This window comes from Anolis sagrei, chromosome 1, assembly GCF_037176765.1.
Source record: "Anolis sagrei isolate rAnoSag1 chromosome 1, rAnoSag1.mat, whole genome shotgun sequence".
Lineage (NCBI taxonomy): Eukaryota > Metazoa > Chordata > Lepidosauria > Squamata > Dactyloidae > Anolis > Anolis sagrei.
In genome coordinates, this window is record NC_090021.1 from 207,194,726 (window position 1) to 207,209,346 (window position 14,621).

A 14,621-nucleotide genomic window follows, 5' to 3' on the forward strand; every position below is an offset into this window, starting at 1 on the left:
AGTGGAGGATGGGGAAAGGCAGCTGCAAATGTTTTTGGCAAAACCAACTGCTGCACACAGGAGTCACCCACTCAGTGTTGACGGCACTTTGCTTGGTCCGAGTGTTGCTTTACTGTAGCAGGTGGTCTCCTTTAAATTTGCTTTGGGAAGCAATGATGACACACACCTTGGTATTATCCAATCTATAAGGACATGGGGAAAAACAGCTATTTCTCCATTTAGAGATACATAATGGGATGAAGTTGTTGCAGAGATCTATTTGCCAAAGGCTTACATCAAATACTTGGGTGGTAGAATAAAAAATGAAGTGTTGTAGTGTAAGGCATGCAGGACTCTGATGTGGTTTATTATCTGATGGAATGGATCAAATTCATCTTAACTTTTTGCATTTTTGAGTTGTTAATCAGGGCACACCTACTATAGTGCCCAAATAGTGACATCCACATATTTTGTAAAGGGGACAAGTTAATTCAAATTTCTTATATTCTTTTTTTAAACTTAATTGTTGCATTTTAATATCTGATCCGTGGTTTTTAAATCACATAGTACTTCGTAGATCTGTATTTTCCTCATCCTAACTTCTACCATTTTTGCAAGTTTTTAACCCTCCACCTGGAATGAATCTTATGTTGTCACCCCTGGACCCCGAAGCTTAAACTTCACAATGTTTTGCACCACAATTTTTCTAGAAAACAATTTTTAAGAGCTACTCCAATGGCCACGTGGTACACATCAGCGTCACACAGCCAGGATGGCTGTTTCAAGCAACATCTCTCTCAATGTTTTGCACCACATTTTTTTTTCCAGAAAATAATTTGTATGAGCTGCCCTGGCAACCATGTGGCATATGCCACAATTTTTAACAAATAAAGAATTTTTGTGAGCTGCCCTAATGGGCATGTGGCACACACCAGTCTCATGCTGCAAGGACAATTCCTCCTTCAGGTGTTCAACCAACTACCTCATCCACTTGACCTTTCCCTACCTCACATTTTTTGCAATTTGTAAAAGAGTTCCGCCAATTGTGGGGGAATCCTAAACTGTAAAAAAAAAAGCACACACACAAGTGTTACTGCTTGTGAACTCTGCAGGATTTCCACTAAACTACCACCTCTCCTCCATACTTGCAGTTTGGTTTCTGGTTCCTTGGGGGAACTCTGTCTCCAGCTGCCGTTTTCCTATGGTTTATGTGTGGACTGATTTCTTCGTCCTCTTCCTCCCCAAGGTTTGCTTCATCCATAGCAGTGACTGGAAAACAAAGCGCACACATAGCCAACAATAACTTTAGGTTTTCACTGAAACTTGGGATGGTTGAACCGTGAAAAGAGTGAGTCAATCTAAAGAAGACCAAAGTAGAATTTCTGTACCAGGATAACCAACCTTGCTGGTACCATAGCTGGTGGCTGCCAGTGCCAGCTTTAGTGGTGTGGGCTGGTGGGCCAGGCAGACAGCTGGGATACTATGGGATACTATCCCCCGGAAAGCCATCTACAATATATCTTTTCTCTGCCAGCCAACCACTCGTAGCCATGGCTCTCCTCCCCTTTCCTCTTTAGTTGACTGACTGGTTCTTTGTGGGGCAGAGCAGCCAGCCAACCACTCCACCCCAGACCCCTGGCTATCCTGGTGTTCTCCTCTTTCCACATCCTAAATACATTCCTTCTTTGGATGATTAACTGGCTCTTTGTGGGATGGAGCAGCCAACCAACCACTCTGTCCCTGACCCCCAGCAGTCCTGGTGGTCCATGGCTGGGAGTCTCCTCTCCCCCCCCCCCCCCGGGTCTAATATCTCCTTCTTTCCTAGCCTGACTTCCTTTAATTACCATGGAGAGAGTATTATTGCAATTTCAATACCTCCCCAAACCTACCTTCTGGATTCTATACTCTGTCCTGCACCAGCAGCCCCCTCCCCACCAAATATTTTAAAATTACAAAAAGAAGCGCCATTTTTAAATGCTATGGAATGGAAAAAGCCATTTCTTCTAATTCACATCTTTGACTCTCTGCTATCTTTCCTCTAGTCCTACCTTCTGGCTTGTGTGTACTCTTGCAGCAGTTCAGCAGCTTTCATCCCTCCCATATTAAACAAATTACAAAAAGCCCTTTCTTCTTGTTAGTTCACCTCTTTTACTCTCTCCTATTTTTCGTGTAGTGAAATTCCAAGGGATACATCTTTCCATTTTTAAAAGACATTTTATTTGTAAAATGTTAAAAAAATTCCTTAAAAAACAGTGGATAACCCAACCATTCTGAAACTTGTGTGGCTTGCAGTCGTAAATATGTCCTTCAGGTGTGTCCATTTCTATCCAATAGCCATAAAAATGACAGAAAGAGGAGTTTCGCCATTTTTGCCAATGGGCCAGATCTTCCCAGAATATAAAGGGAACTTCTGGATCACAGAATTGTATTTTCCCCTCCCAATTTCAGGAATTTCTCAGTAAATGGAATGGGGGAGGAGCCAAAAATGGAACTGAAAACTGCACTTTTTTGGCATCTCTCACACCCCTACTTTCTTGGTAATCATGAGCATTGTAATCCCAAACATAACTATTTCAATATATATGAGCTCTTCTATTAATCTCTGGATACATCTATTCTGTAGAATTAGTTTAGTTTGATGCCACTTTAACTAATTCCATAGCGTTGTCATGGCTCAATGCTATGGAATTAGGTGAAATGTGTAGTTTTGTGAGGCCCCTGCACTCTTTGGCAAAGAAAACTTAAGACCTTGTAAAGCCACAACCCCCATGATTCAATTACCAAGTGTCGTGGCAGTTAAAGTGGTATCAAACTGTTTTAATTCTATAGTGTAGATGCAAATATCACCAATGAACTACTAGGACTAGGATGAAGCAGTAGAAGTAAAACAGTTGGGTATCATAGGCTCTTGACACTTGCCCACATAAAAAAACAGAACTAGTTTAAAACATTCTAATGAATGGAAAAGTTTGAGAATTGGGAGTTTGCTATGCATCACACTCTTAGTGAAACTTCTGTGGCTTTTGTCATGGTGCAAGCATATGATTCATACAATTAAATGTGAGCGTTTTTCATATTCCACAAGGTGCATTCCAGAAAGGTTTCTCTTAAAATGCTGAAAACACATTAAGATAATTGCAATAGTCTAATTAGAGTTTCTCCTAAAAATGGCTTGTCTGCTCGTGCTTTAATAGATGAAAGATTTTAGAGGGGTTATGGCAAAACAGTTACAGTAATCAGAGAAGAAAAAGTGCTGAAGGTATCATGAAGCTCCATAATTAAACTGAAGCTTACAGCTCAATTAAATTTGAGCATCATTATGCATAAAACATCAGTAGGCATCATCAGGAGTCCAATAAAAGGGATGCTATCAGTGTTAACAGCCAAAAGGTAAGGTATGATATAGATTGGATCAAATTGTCAAAGGAAAAGTGAAAAATCTGAAGTCAAAGTACAATCTTAACCATTTCTAATAAGCAGATAAATATGCGTCTCACATTGCAAATCAGCTCTTCATGTAACATAAACATAGTCTTGGTTTGTGTAATAAAAATAAATTTATTTTGGTTAGAAGTTATGGAAAAATTAGTAAGAGTGTAAAATGGAAATAGAAGACACCTTCACCTTGCTTTGTGTCAAAACTTTTAGGGATGGATAATACTTTCTCTATTTGAGTTTGGCCGCACTGACCTTGATTTTTATTCTCAATTTCTGTCCCTGAAGCTTTACTCATTAGTTAGATAATGTAGTCCTGTTTTTCAGTTTCAGCATGTAACTCCTTGGTAAATATGTGGTGAGGATGAAATAAATACGCTGTAATTGAATGGTCAAGGTGATTAAAATGAATTGTAAATATAGATAATTACTCAATGTGGACTTCTCTCTCATTTCCTTTCAGCAGTTCTTGGTTGGTGATTGTTTTGCATTAAAGCAGTATTCACACTATAACATGCTTAGCTTATGCACCTCAGGGGAGAGACCTAACATGTATTTCAGCCCTTATAAAATCTTCATAAAGATATAATTGTGTAATTCATTGATTCTAAATCAGTATTTATTTCATTTCATAGAACCCTCTATGAAATATTATATTTTCATTATGTAAGTAAATGGAGAGATCCTATTTTTAAATGAGGGAAAATAAATTGCAGTTTGATAAAATGCAGTATTTTTACACCAAAGCTGACACCTTTCTGATACCAGCTTTAGAAAATACATCAAATACATCTGGAGCTAATACTGTCTGCATGATTCCAATAAATAATATTGACAAAAAGGCTACTGTCTTCAGAGCATAGAATTCTTCTCTTTCTTTTGAGATTCAAGTTTCTCTCTTTTTAGGTAGTCATACTAGAAGATAGCAGCTGTGAAACTTTGGGTGAAGAGAAATCGCTATAAAAAACTGAAAGAAAGTTATATCAACAGCACGAAAAATAATGCTGGCCAACACACATTTTGGTATCTCAAATGTTGTCCTGTCTCTGGGTATTCCAAAAATGGCATCCCCATCAGCTCTAGCCGTTAAGATACAGAACATATGCTATACACCAGTCACCATCTGCTTGCTCATAGAAAATCATGATAGCCATATCGAAGGCCCTCTTCACGCGGGGTTTTTTTGCCTTGTTTTGCCACTTTTATGCATGGCAAGGACAGGGCCTGCCATGCACCATCACAAGACACATGGCAGGTCCCGTTCACATGTCTCCAAAAATGGAGGGGAAGCACTGAAGGACATTTTCTCCTCCAGTAAGGGGAAGAAAGTGTAGTTTGGGTAGCTCCAATGGAGCTACCCACTCTTTTTTCCCCTTTTTGCCATATGATGTCAGAAAGTGTCCTGTTTTGCCCCAAGAATATCCTTAACACCAAGTTTAAAGGAACTCAAAGAAGCTTTACTTCAGCAAAGTTTAAAGTACTGAAACCATATAAACAAAAGCAAGTTCACAAAACAAGGTAAAAGTCTCTTGACTGATCAAAGTAAAGTATTTGGTAGTTTCTTCTCAAGGCAAAAACACTTACAAAGACGAGGCTTCTTGAACAAAGAACAGGCAATTGGATCAGTTGTTGCCAGTGATGGCAGTTTCCTTTGCTCCTGATTTATAGTTTGCAGCTGACAGCATATATGTCTCTAGGGATTGGTCTGATTGCTGCGAGTCTTTTCAGCAATCCTGGCTGACCTACGCCTTGATTGTTGCTGCCTTTAGCATTTTTGAAAATTAAGAACAACTAGTGTGTCTCCCTCCTCTTCTTCTTCCTCCCGAGCAGGATTGACCATTTTCCCGGAATCTCCAGCCCCTTCCTCTTCAGCCTTCTCCTCTTCCCACTCCTCCTCAGAGGCAGAAGAGGAAGATACAACTGAAAGGGTGGTGGGGCAACACATGTTGCTTTGTGTTGCTGCCTTTTCTGTCATCTGATGGGCGGAGGGAAAGGGTGTCAAAGCACCCTCTCCCATTCCCGCCATGTAATGAGAGGAGGAGGGAGGACATGCAGGGTGTCATGAACCACCCCACTCACCTTCTCTTTCGTCGGTGATTGCCAGCAGAATGGCACGGCCCGAAAAAGCCGTGTGAAGAGGTCCTAAGAAATTAGTGCGGACACAGTTGATCCAGTGCAATTTTCTGAATCAGCATCTCAAATAATTCCAAAAACAAAAATTCTGTTTGTTGGGCTGTGTAATAGATGGGTGAACAGTTTCACCTTTTTCAACATTTGGGGTAAAAGAAAAGAACAAAAGTATATAGATGTCCCTTTATTGTGTAGTTTAATTCAACAATGGTTCCAAGCATCTAATTTTGATGTTTTTTTTTTATTGGCAAAATAATTGAACCAGTGTAAGCCATTGATTCCTTTCACCATTTATTCTTTCTGTAGCAGCAACAGCAGCAGTGAGCTCTGGAAAGCAGAAAAATGGAGAAAAAACCCTTTTAACCTTGCAAAAGAAGAATCATGAAGTCTGAAACTCATCTGAGACGTTCCCATGGAAGAATTATGTTTAAATTTGACATGTTTATCTTAGCTTTCTCCTCTACCATTAAAATGTACAGGATATTGGATCCAAGTTAGAATGTAGCAATACTACCAAAAGGTCTCCCAAAGTCAACAAAAGCAAGGAAATTCATAAAGCCTATAATCTACAATTTCCTACGTTTTCCTGCCTAGGTTCTGATAATGCATGCTCTCCATCTCCTGTAGTTCTTTGGCCTACCTAAAACAATTGATGCATGCTATTTTTTGTTTTAAAGATTTGGTGTCCGAGGGGGAGGCTGCTTTTATTATCTCCCAGAAGATGCCGATCATCTAATGGGGAAAATGTATTAGACAGAAATTTTATATAAACAAAATGTCCCCCACCCAGAGCTGCTTTATGATTGGGCAAGAAAAGCATTTTGGTTGAAAACTCTACGTTACTTGTCTGGCTTGGAAAGATATTGTACTTTTAAAATACCATTATTAATTGAAGTAATTGCAAATACTCGTTACATTCAGGACATCAAAGAGAAGTATACCTGGCAGAAGTGATCCATATGTTCTTAAATGTGTCCCTGGAACATATACATGAATTAATGTTCTGAGTACAAATGCCTGTCAGTGATCTTGTTATTTTGGCAAAACAGTGCATCAAGCAAATTGGACTCAAAAACCAGATTTACACAGATATCTCCCAAAGGGGATAGCAGAATAGCAAATTTGCAAGGTTGTGAATTAAACACACTTTGAAGCTAAAGGGATGGAGAGATGAGAGAAAAGAGGTTCAAAAATAAGGACAATACAACACTTTCCTAATCCACACACACTCCAGAGTTTTGGGGAGCATCATATGGGGAAAGTACTATCCAAAGTATATCTATTAAGGGACTGAGGAATTATCTCTCCTTGGTTCTGTTGTACCTATAAGAAGCTATAGAGCCTTCCTGGTTAGAAGAGTGCAAGGAAAAAGAGGTCAGGTTTACCAAGGTCCTTTAAAGTTAGAGCCAGAACCTTGAGAATGAAAAATAAGCTAACAAGGTTTTCTGGCCAAAAAAGTCCTAGATTTTTGTGGGTCTGGGAGAGTGATTTCAGCTCAGCAAAGGCTCTCCAGAAGACAGATGCAGGGGCGGCTCAACCCATTACACAAAGTAAGCATTCGCAGTATAGTTGATTTTGCCAGAGGTGCTCTTGAGGTGCTCTTGGGGGAAAATAGACCTTGACATATGCAAGTTGTAGTTACTGGGATGTATAGTTCACCTAAAGTCAAAGAACATTCTGAACTCCACCAATGATGGAATTGAACCAAATATGGCACACAAAACTACCATGACGAACAGAAAATATATATCAATGATTGGTTTGGGGGGTGGGGGGATACTGTTTGCTTACCATTGAAAATTACCTAGGGCCGCCTCTGGACAGATGGCATCTTGAGATTTTGATTCCGGTAGGTCATATTTCAGAATTGATTGCTCTGCATTTCCATTTCTTTTTACAGTACCTCATGGAGGGGTAAATGAGGATGAAATCAGAATTTATCTAAAACAAAGGAACTTCGTCAAACAGAATATGTACACCTAGAATTTCTGAAACATATTGAATTCATTGATGGTATAATGGCTCAGTTTTTAAAATGGCACTTGTTTTTAAAAAGGCATTATAGAGATGTTAAATCAGCTACCTGTGCCATTTTTGGTCTATAATGCATTGTGTGTCAACTTCTGGGGAAAATAGACTATTTAATATATTCACTATTTCAGTGGTTTAATCAGAGAATTTAAGCAACCTGAGCCTGGTAGATAATAGATTTCAGCAGATGTACTGGCTATAGGATCTTACCAGGAAAAAAGCTTGTCCAATACAGAGAGTCTAGGCCAGAGAGTCAAAAGGGTTCCATTGTTGAGTATACATATCTCAGCAAACGTCCTATACAGACAACCATATCTCAACATATAGATTTTTGTTTTTGTTCCAGATTATTTTCTGTCAGCTCCTGATCCAAGTAGTGACTTTTTATATGTTTCCCAGGTTGATTTCTTTTAATCCAGTGTAAAACCAGAACAAACAGAAACAAAATGAGCAAACAAGGGAACAAAATCTAACACTTTTCAATCAGTCTGGATGCACCAGAATGCAACGGAAACATGCCAGTTTTTTCAATTATTTTTCATTTTGCAATGTGTCCTCTTCACTCCCCTTATGTCCATATAGCCTCTTTTTCCTCTTCTCCATCCCATCCTCCCTGAATAAGGATCCAAAGCAGTGAACAATTTGAAAAGCAATACAATGAAAACATGCAGATGGTAAATATTAACATAGAATTTAACTAATTCAACTATTAAAACAATTCAGTTAAAATACGATTACAAATAATTAGATAAATAAATAAATTGTTAAACAGAAATGGTACTTTTTCAAATAAAAGGTTGTTGAAACTGAAAATATTCATTTTTATGTTAAGCATTCCTATATGTTGCTTTCCTGTGCCAGTTTTAATAGGGACTGATAACACAAGTATCCCTTGAAGGAAATCAAACTTGGGTCATGTGTTCTCTCTTTCACTTGTATGAGTAATAAATGGGATGGGGATGGAAGTAAGGTGTATGCACATGTTTGAATAATCACTCATTCACACTAATGGGAGGGGGAAGTGGATGGGATGGGGGTCTCATTTTTCTTTTCCCCAGCCCACACATATGAATGAGCAAACAAGGGAACTTACAGATAGCTGGGATGAGCCAAACCACCAGTATAAAACACTTGTGTGTATCATGGCACAGTTTGGTCTGGGGGCTAGAAATAGTCACAATTTCCCTATTTTTGTTGTGGTCCTGTACTCCTAACTTCATGAAATTGGAGAGCTGACTATATAATAAAATTCATATATCTTAATGTAAAATATTAAACATCACATCTTGTCCACACAGAATGAAAACTGTAGGCCCGCTTTGCTTCTTTCTTCATTTAATGGCAAGCTAACAATGTCCACAGAAATCACTGGGGTATTCCAAAAAAATCCATGCTGTCATCATAAAAACCTGACTCTAGCAGAATCTGTCTAAAGTCGGCCATAGCCTGAATGACCTTAACTGCACACTCTGATCCCTGGTGATTGCAAGAAGAAAAATAATGTTTAAGAAAAATAGATAAATATGTAAACTGCTTAAATGACAGAAAAAATATTCTCTGGAGGATGTCATTCATTCAGCCTTTGTAACTGTCAGAGGCAACAGTTCTCTGAACCTGTCTGTTCTTGGTGTTGAAGAAGAAAGAGTGAATGTAAGCAGTCATTTTAACATTCAGATTAATGAGGAAGCCAAACCATTCCCCTCAAGCAAAATATGCCCTTTTCACAGTCTGTTTCCAGCTCTTCAACAAGTAGCAACCAACACATGGTAATAATAACTAAGACACATCTTTAAGTATTATGACATTAAAATATAAGCTGCAATCCTAATGGAGAGGTTGAATGCATACTTCTGTTCATGCTGTGATGTTTCTTCGGTCCTCTCTTACCTCACCCTTTGAATATGGCCATTTAGTTACTGATGAAGAACAGGCAATAGTGAAGGAGTATCTGGATATGTTTCTATAGCTGAACATACAATGACAATGGAATTCATATTTACCTCTTGGGGGTTATCTCGAGCACTAGGATGATAACATTGTTGTGATGAGGCTAGCTATAGATACATCACTAGAAAAGCCTCAGCTTCCCTCACTGCATCTTGTCTACCAACTACTAATGGTCATGTCAAGAGTGCCCCACAAGAGAATGTGTTGGGGATGATTGCATGAGTGAAATTGAATTGTCCACCTCCTCTCAAAAAAGGACATGCACATACAGTTCCAACAATGTACATTTACTTGGAAGTATGCCTAGTTAATTTTAGCTTTAAGGAATTTACCTCTTTCAACTCTATGTACTACAGTTTAGTGTTACAGCTGGTATAATGTTTTGAAAAGAATCAGGGACTAGGAGACTAGTCCCTGCAATTTGGGTGGAGTACCATCAGCCAACTGTGTCTGCCAGTGGAAATACGGCATATCCCCCTTTCCCATAATACTTTTCCAGACTTCCAGACATATCTAAAAACTCCAAAATGCTGGAGTTTCCAGCACTGTCAATCTCAAATCTCTTATTTTTATCTGTCTGGAAACATGACTATTGCTACCATAAGTCCTATGATAGCATTACAAGAAATAGGAACAGAGGCAGAAGGAAGGAGGAGTTTCCTTGCACTGATATGACTGGTACCATTGAGTGGAGAGGATGGACACTTGTCATGAATTTGACAGGCAAAGCAGCAACTTTTCCATATGTGCCCATTATAACTTTGCATGCTAATCATCTGAAAAGCTGAGAAACTATATAAAAGTAAAATGCAACAAAATAGCAATGATATCCTTGTTGAGTCACCTCTAGAGTATCATACAAACTTATGAGACGTCACTGGGTTCTTCATCAGGCAAAGATGTTAAAAATTCTATAAGGGTGTGTCTCAGATTTACTTCTATTGTCAGTTAAGGTGGCATTGAGAGAACTCAGTACAGGACAAAGTCATTTCCCCTCTTGGCCACGTGAGAACTAGAGATGAAGGGTAATAAAAGATAGATAATAAAATTTCAACCCCATTAGCAATAGAAAAGAAACTTGCCTTGAAAAAAAAAACTTTAGCTGTCCACATGCTCTGTGAAACTAACTATCTGTTTCTTGAGCAGAGAACATGGAATTTCTCAAAGAGTCTCTGTACTGTTACACTTGGAAAAATTGGTAGGAGCTGTATAAATGAAACTAGCCAATTTTGTTCCAATTAAAGAGTTTTACCTTAGTTGGAGGTGGAAAACTTCAAAGAGCTAAATCCCAGTCAGAAGCAGTATTGTTTCTGTAATACTCTTCTTTCATATTACAGTTTGCTTTGGATAAGAGTCTTGAAAATCGTAGAAATGCCCAGGATCCTTCTCTTGTGTCAGTGAATTTCTGAATCTTTGATTTAAGGTGGTCAATACTCTTATGAATATCATGTATCTGAAACTGGATGTCAACATAGCTTGAAAGTCTGTGACAGCAACCACCTAGCAGTAAATATGAAGAGGATCCAAGTGTCATGGTGGGCAAAATTCAAAGAATTCAGTGAAAGAATGGTGGGTTCATGGAAAAGGTTTAGGAACAGTCCTATTGATTCATACTAGATTGTGAGGTAATATTAAAAAGGCAGGCTGTAAATCTGCAGTCTCTGTTCTTTCCATGGAACATCTATTCCTTGTGACTGCTCTGCTTGTATTTATTAGTTCAAGCTTTCTTAAAAACACAAACAAAACAGTATTTCATCCCATTTTATTTCTTCCAAAATGATGTTCTTAGAGTACATCTTGCAGATAGATTATCTGTCCCTCACAGCAAAGCCTCACAATGGGAGTCTAATAATTGCTCTTTTTCTAATTTCACTAAATGAGTTATAATTATTTTATGTCTGTTTTATGGTTACCGAATAGTATTAACCTAAGCTCTAATTATAATATAGCTTTCAGAGAAATGTATGGACATTGAATTGATGGACTGCCAGCTTATGTAGGAACATCACATAAAGCAGATATACAGCTAATAGTTTAAGGCGTAGCCTGTTAAAATTCAGGGGCACGGCTCATTCATGAATAAGTAACAGGGTGTAAATTCATTGACTAGCTTTTTATAGCATCTCAGATAGGCAAGAACATGCATTCATGATTACTACATGTAAAAACCAATGTACAGTTAGAGACAGAAATGACAGCTGTTGGTTTGATAGGAATTATTGATTAAAATTTGATAGCAGCATTATTCAAGAACATTGTGATTCTGGACCTCATTACACTGAGGTCAATCAGCTAGATGGCAGTGGGAAGATTCACCACACAGCATGGGCAGCAGGGGGAAACCATTGCCATGTGCCCTGCATCGTCCGCTGCGCCTCTTACCTTATCCCACTGGGGGGAAGAATCAATGCCTGGCTTCCCCCCATGCTTCTGAATGAGAACACAGGAAACCTCTCATGTTCTTTGGGAAGCGTTTTAGCATGCTTCCTCTAGAACACATCCTCTGCAGAGCCCCACCGGAAGTAGCCTTATGTTGTGTTATGGTATCCATCAGGCCCCATCAAGGAAGCATCCTAGAATGCTTCTCTTTCTTCATGTGACAAAGTGGTAAGACTAATATTAGGGACCTCATAACACTAGAGCATTTGGGGAGGGTCTTTAAACTGCTCGGCCAGGCAGGTCCTGGGTTTAATAAACTAAAAATCCAAGAATTCTGTGGAAGGCAGAAATTGAATCATGCTCTGGTGTGATGAGACTGTAAATCAGCTGAGTTACTATCACTCTATTACTCAGAACCAAAGAAATATGACTACCGCCTCCCATTAGTTTCTCAAATTTTTAGCAGAACATTTTTTTGGAAAAAAGGAGAAATGAAAAAAACCAGTAGTGACACAGCAGGTAAAAGTTAACATGTGAAGTTTCCTTCTTTTCAACTCTTTTCAAGAAAAAGTTTCACCGTCATGTTGCTGTTATTGATTTTCTTGTTTAAAAGATAATGCCATTCTGATTTAGAATGCATCACATTGCTAAATAACATCACAACCTCTTGTTTAAAAATTTCAACAGGTTAATACAAATATTTTAAAAATAGCAAGTGGTGATAAAGATTGCTTTTGGCTTCCTCTTTTTACAAAAAAATACAATTGAAATGCAAATCAAAGCAGACAAAACCGATAGGTCATCATTGCAGAAAGATATGTAGACAACAGATTGAACTCCATTTTTGGAAATGTTATGTTTTAAAACTACAGCACACATTTTTTTACTTAGCTAATATGGCAAGTGGTGCTCTATAAAGATTATAATGAATAACTTGGAAAAATTTTAGGGGGAGGGAAGGGAAGTCATATACAGGGTCACCTCTCACTGGCATGCAGCCATCACTACTATAAATAATCCCAGTTCAGGTTTATGTGGAAAAGAAAGTCTTTTTGATATCCTGAACCCAAACTATTGTGGCTTTATGCTTTAAATCTAGCGGATGGGATTGTATCAGCAAGGTGGAAGTCTACAAAGAGGTGCTTGCTTCTGGTTGATTGTGTGGTTGTCATATTCTGGACCAATTGAAACATTCATAGGTAGTTATTCGCCATATAAAGGGCGAATAAAGTTGGAATTGTTGAATCCTAGATAACCGAATGGCCAGTTACTCACAGTGAAATAAAAAGGATATGTAGCTCTCCAGATGTTGCTAGACTACATGGCCCATCATCCCTCACCACTCATCGCATGTCCTTCTCCCTGAAACTTAGAACCTCTGAGGGTCCCATGCTTTGGACCTGTCTGAAAAGGCCCTGAGACATCCCAACAGTTGTATGTCTGATATCTGTAGGGATAATAGCATTTCTAGGTGGATGTGGTGAGGATATAAGAAAGGAAACAGTTCAGAAAATGAAGGACTGAATCAAAATATTGGAACATCGGTATCAATAATGAAAACAGCAGAGACAGAGGAAGGAATCGGGAGATATAGAAAAAACATAAAGGGGTGGCCTAGTTGAACTTGTGGCCTGTTCCTTTTGTAATGACAAATTGTGCAATGAAAAATATGGGGTGGTAGGATTACATTCAATGCAAGCACTGAATTACAAAAGGCAGCACCAAATGAAGACTTAAGTGTGCTGTTTGAATTAGTTGTAGACTAAACAAATTAAACGTGCAAAAGCACACCTGGCCCTTATCTGGTCAACTCCTAAACCTTGGAGCATGAGAAACTAAATAAAAGCTATCAGCCATTTCCTGGACAATGCTGTGAACTTTCCAGGGAGTTTATTTGTCAAGGCCCAGTATCCGAGGGTTCATTACTTAAAGCTCCATGCATCTCTTTTCAATGTAAAGCATCAAATGTAAATTGTTTACAAGCTTTAGAGAGAAATGAACAATGTGGTTCTCTTATTGTTAGCATTTCTCTTGTCTATCTCTTGCTGTGACAGTGGAGAGGAATTCCAAGCAACAATTCTTAGGAAACACACACAGACACACATTGGAAATATTGCAAAATAAGTTAATAGTAGCAGTTGCCAAAAATGTTTGATTGCTATTGCCTCTGAGCTGTGCATTCTTCTATGTTTGGAAATTATTCCTATAACTGTTTGCAGATCCCAACCCAGCCCCTTCCCACAGGTGTCTGCTGCTGTTATTGGAATACAGAAAATATTTGTTTTACTAAAGGGCAGCTTAGCCTTTGTTTAAATCTGAGGTGAGCTAAAGGGCACTGTAATTATTTGCTGCATTATTTGTGTCACATTTGAGGTACTGGGAAGGCTGTTGAGCAAGCATTGCCCTTTATTAGACAGTTGCTTAAAAAGCAAAACAAAAAACCTCAAAACAAAACAACTTCAACAAAACAACAGTTCTCTTGAATTTTGCATCCGGCAAACATTTGGTGGAATGCAAAATAGCTTTCAAGAGTCTGTGACATCGCGATTGACTGGAAGTGACTGAGGTCATGGTCTCCCTTTCCCAAAGGAAAGGAGGGAGATGGACAACTCAACATGGCAGCTCCCTCTCTATCAGTAATTCACCTCTCCTTCCCAGCAGTTTAGTTTTGATGGCTAGATGAAGGAAGAGGATGAAAGTGCAGAAAGGATATGCAGATA